The following is a 5,980-nucleotide window of genomic DNA, read 5'->3' as shown; positions in this document are numbered from 1 at the left end:
TTATGCACCACGATGACTCCCAACAACCCTCCTTCACTTTAGGAGCATGGCTGCTCAAAACTGCAGTTAATCAGCGACTTCACAAAATCTGCTCGGCTACCCCTTTAAATCACCTTTGGTGGGTTGTTGAACTCTGAGCTGATGGTGGATAACTCAAGGAAGGGGTCATTTAGCGCAGGAGACACCCTTCCTACAAATCCTCAGCCTTGTTCCTTCGTATTTGGCTGTCAACTTGCTCATAAATGCTTGACCTTGGTCCAAAAGATGTCCAAAAATCTGCAATAAGCACGTATTAGACTTTGTGGTCAATTGACTATTCTCATTCATTCAATTAACATAAATATATTCAAAAGCATGCATAAAACTATGAAGAATGGTGGATTAATCGAGAATAAAAGGCAAAATGAGCCCAATAAGTTACCCATTTTTGGGGCTCATCAGGTCTAAAGGTACCACTACACGTAGTGACTTTTTCTCAAAAATAATTTTGCGCTTCTTTAGATTTATCACTCCGTTCATATCAATGGCCCAATCTATTCCCAGTAGCGTGGGATAGGGATTGTTGTCATCGACAATCTCTATCACTTCAAAATCTACAAGCGCACTCGCACCTTCGATGTCTACCGTTATCCCCTGCAATCTTCCAATAGGTAGGATCTTCTGCCACTTCACCATTTGTAATTGAATAGGGGACCATTGCAACGTGGGCCTACCCATGCGCTCCCATGTTTTCTTTGGCAGTACATTCGTGTCCGATCCTAAATCTAGAATCACTTGATCCATTTCAGATTCTCTGATTTGCGCAGTCAATCTCATTTCCCTTCTTGTTCACAATGCATGCTTTTCGAGTTTGTGGACTACGCACGGTTCCCCTGGTCCAGTACATCTAGTGATGAGTTCTTGCAATCCTTTCACTACTTTTTTGTCGCGCAACAGCTTCATGCATGTCTCCAGAAAGGTAGTGAGCATTGAAGGATCCATCCATGGTTCTAGTTGATCCTTACTACCTAAAGTGGAGGCCTCCGTGAAGCTCTTCTTAGCTTCCATGAATGTCTCCTTCGCGCGCTCCAAATCAAAGTCAGGTTCCTTTGTAGGAGCCTTATGAACCCACACACTTTCTTCAGGCTACTTATTTGTGTCATCTCCTATCGTGATACCACTTTGAAGCACGATGTTTACATTCGAGTCCTCTTCGCGTGGCTTAGACCTCATCATTTGTAGGTTCTAAGACAGGGGAGGCTAAAGTATTCCTTTATCGCGCAACCTCGCTATCAGTGTAGGGCAGTCTTTCATCTCATGATCAAATTGGGTAAAATATAAACATGATGCTCTCGTCGAATTTGTACAATAGTGGGCATAATGCCCTGGCCCTCTGAAATTGTAACAAATCAGTTGTCTGTGACCCCTTCTTGGTCCCATTCCACCACAACCTCGTCTGCACCCCTGAAATCCAGCGCGTACCATCCCTGCATTTGGATCGAGGGCTCGTGTTTCGGTCTGCACTCTGTAGGCAGGAGTCTGATCCATCATCATCTCATAACTTCTGCAAGTGCATTCATCATGGCCTACTGACCTGCAGAAATTACAGAACAATTGTTGGGATGTCTGTGTATACTTTTGTAATAGATGACAATTATCTGTAACATGTTCTCCTCCTATTTGACAAATCACACACCATAATGTAGGCATCGCGCTCGGTCCTGCTTGTGCCTCTGGTCTTAATGGCATTGGCCCTCCTCCCGCCAAGTAATTCGCGAAGACTGGGCAATGGTCCTTGTCATGTCCCTGTCCTTTGCATTTGATGCACCATACCTCCTCGCCTGATTCTGGGTGAGTTGTCCTGTCCTATTTCAAAATATGCATTTCCAGACATAAATTTTGCAGTTGCATGTGGATTTGTTGGATTCCCAGGCTAGGTTCTTGTATTTGGATCTTGTGCAGTCTCATTGCAATCTCCAAAGCTTCGGCCTGGGTGGATAACTTCTACTGTGATAGTGTCATCCTTAAATGTGGCGTTAGTGACACTACAAACCATGCACAGTGTTGTCCACTCGTCAAGGTCATGTTGGCTTCGCAAATCATACTCTTCAGTCTCTGATCTAGATCCTAAGGGGTCTCGCCTGGAAGCATCGCGATTTCCTTAAACCTGATAATCTATTGTGTCTTCGATTTTGGCCTACTAAACTCCCTGTTCAGCGCAGCCTGGATATCTGCAATCCCCACGTTTGGATGGTCTTTAAAATGCTTAATCTACCATGTTAGTGCGCGATCCTGCAACATGCTTACCAGAGTTTCCTTCTCTATATTTTCATCCACGACTCCTTGTGCTTCCTATATAGCTTTTACCACGAACCAAAATTGGTCCGGATCTTCGTTCCCTACTCCTTTGAATACTGGAAATTTTATCTCTCTCACCATATTGAACTGTGGTGGTGGTGGTGGAGGTGGTGTGGGCGGACATGGGGGTGACGATGGTGAAACCAGTGGCGGTGTAGGTGGGGGTGGTATGTGTGGAATTCGCTGCCTTTTCAGAGTGATCACGCTTCTCAGAGAAACTTTAGCGAGCTCTTCCTCGCTTTCCCGCCACGGCGAAATCAAGGGGCTATTTTCTATCTCTGTGCTACATTTGTTTCTATAGATCCTCCCACTTTACATAGCCCCAAACATCAATTTATTTACATAACCCGCTTTTCACACAATAGCATTTTAATACAAGTGTTCAATGATTTAATATACTTACCTCACGGCCCTTTGAGGAAGCATCATTCCGCCTCGCTGTAGCTGACGGATGTATCTACCATGAACTTGGTGATAAACCCTCCTATAATTTGATCGAGCCAATGGTCCACAACGAGTGCAATCTTATCTTTTGATGCTTCTAGTCTGCGCACCAATTTTGGAGTCCACACAATCGGTTTATCGAGCCTACACCTTCCCTGACTGTCTGCTAGCTTCGTGATCCACTCATACAACTCAGAGGGGAAGGATTCAAAGAAAATTTCATCTATTTCCGTATATAAGTAATGCTCTAACCACTATTCCTTTGATACTTGCGAATTCCTGTTTTCCTGCGTCATGAACTCATGAATTTTTCTATCCAACCACCCTTCAATTTCTTTCTTTGTCGGATTCGAGTGACATGACATCAGATATCCCTTATGCAAATCTCGGTCCTGGCAACAGAAACATTTGTTGGCTTGTTGGAGCCTAACCCAGGTTCGGAGGTGGTTTAGCCAAACAAATCCCAGTACTACTGGCCCTTTCAACAACAATCCGTGGAGCGTGGGCTGAGGTCTCACCCAAAGTAGTATGGGGGGGTTCTAGAACCAGGTTTCTGCACCTTGGAGATGTCTGATGAGTTCAAGTGGTCCGTGGTTCGAGCCTGCATGCACGCCACTACGCGCACTTACCCCTACCTCGCAGCCTGTGATGTTGCCTTCACGCAACACTACTCGGGGGCTGAACAATGTTATTACCCAAGACTTTACTGGTAACCTGATATTAGTTGATTAACTTAGCTTACTTGCATGTGTAAAGTATACTTAGCAACATAAATCATTCATATAAGTGCGCTCAGTAAATAAACAGTACATTAGCAATTGATATCAAACATGTAGTAACTTAAGAACAAATACACGGAATTCAGATAAAACTTCTCTTTATTATTTTCTTCCTTCGGTTACATACTCTATTCCACTCTGCGCACTCAGCTGCAGGGGTCCGTGCACTCAGCTGCAGACTCTACTAGGCCTCTGTGCACTCAGCTGTAGAGCCTTTTCCTACTCTACAACCCAAGACAAACTTAGACACTTGTTCTGAGCTCCTATCTCATACTTCTCTCTCACTTCCTTACTTTTACACTTAGAACTTCGCTCTATTTATACAATCCCATGGTCCACAGACCATGGGTAGGTTGACATTACATTCAAAACTAGGGTAGACAACCTTATGACTCTAACATACATTTTGCACCCACAATTCACGGATCTTTACAACAATATCATCTCAAAACTTGGGCTTTGAGCCCAAAAACATGCAGTGGGGGGATTCCATGCCCAACACTTCATGTGTATAAAAACTTCTCTTGTTTTCAAACCTCTTCCTATTTATTTTGGCATATTATTTTCCTTTGTCCTAATTTTATTTATAGGGACACTTAGCAACATAATGACCAACTCTACCACAAAACATTTGAAAGGAAGCTTACCTCTGAATCATCCTATACGCACTTGGATTTTCTTTACAAAGTTTACCTCTTCTTCTTCTAATACATAACCTGATTCTTCCTTCTCCTTTCCTTTTGCAGTAACTTTGAAGGCTGCTTCTCTCATTATATCTGAAGGACCACCTTTATTCATATCAAATGCTGTCAATATTCCATGGAGTTGATCAAGTGTAAGACTTTTCAAATCCTCCATTTCTTCAATAGAAGATACTTTGGATTCAAACTTCAGAGTTAGAGATCTCAAAATATTTTCAATAATAGAGGCATATTTTATTTCTTCACCAATATTTCTCATGGAATTCACAACTTCATCTACTCTAAGAAAAAATGTTGCAATGCTTTCATCATCATGCATTTTCAATGTCTCATACTGAATTCTGAATGTTTAAAGTTTAGCACTTTTTACCTTGGTGTCACCTTCATAACTTTGGATAATATTATCCCACATTCCCTTTATTGTGTTCAAATGCATTACCTTCATGAATTCAGTCTCATCCAGACTTCCCAAGATGGCATTTATAGCCTTGAATTGGTTTCATATCATTTCTTCCCTATAGTATCTGAAGGAATAGAGGTTGGATATTGATATCCACTTTCAACGATTTCCCACACATCAGCTCCTAGTGCCTGCAAGTATGCTCTCATCCTAACTTTCCAAAAGAAAAAGTTAGTTCCATTAAATATAAGAGGTATGATAGAAAATACTCTTTCATGACTACTCACCTTGATGGCTCTCCTTCAAGTGATGAAGCTTATACCAAATGATATGCTCTAAAACCAATTGTTGGGAAAAATACTGGGGGGTGAATCAGTATTTTCAAATCATAAACTTTTAAATTTCATTTCCTGATTTATGTAGGCGACTTTACTATAGGAAACCCGCATGTGTACGCGACTGTTCTTAAGACAACTAGTGTATATCCAAAAAACTTATGTTTCAGTGAATTCATCATTTGTTTATCTTGAGATAGTGCATCAATACTTTATTAAACATTATATGGATAGTAATCATGTGCAGTAAGAACAAAATAAACCATCACACATAATCAACACACATGAACACTAGGATTTAAGGTGGAAACCCAATGAGGGAAAAAACCACCTGCTGATATCATCTTTGTCTTCCTTTTAATATAAAGAAAATATTTTACAATATTGTATTGATGCACAGTCATACCAGTATGCAGGCACCCACCTGCAGAAGGCTACAACCTTTATCCGTTCTCTAGCTCATAATGGAATGGAGCTCCAACCCCCTAAATCTTGTACTGGCATAAACACATACCATTACATAGGCACCCACCGGCAGAAGGCTACAACCTTCGCTCATTTTCCAACTCCTACTAGAAGGGAGCTCCAACCCCCTAAATATTGTATGGGTGAAAATTTATGTACACAAGCATCAACCTACAGAAGGATACAACCTTCACTCATTCTCCAACTGCTACTGGAAGGGAGCTCCAACCCCCTGATCTGATTTACCAGCTACCAACAGAAGGAAGCTTCAACTCCCTCAACACTTCCAGGGACCACGTTTCATAAATTTTCATACTAGATCCACCTGCTACAACACATCATAACTTGTAGGCCATGTTTCATCAAATTTTCAAACTGGACCCACTACCAACATTTAAGTTCAATACCCATCATCAAACTAAAAATTATCACTGTAACTCAATCATCAATCTCTGGCCCAACTGAATCAACAAATCGCTGAAACCCAATCAACTGAAATAACTTAAAATTCAACCAATC

Source organism: Pinus tabuliformis, chromosome 8 (assembly GCF_031772625.1).
Source record: "Pinus tabuliformis cultivar Carrire ecotype Pingquan chromosome 8, CPIR1, whole genome shotgun sequence".
NCBI lineage: Eukaryota > Viridiplantae > Streptophyta > Pinopsida > Pinales > Pinaceae > Pinus > Pinus tabuliformis.
The sequence above is the reverse complement of the archived record's forward strand: the minus strand, read 5'-3'. Positions refer to the sequence as shown.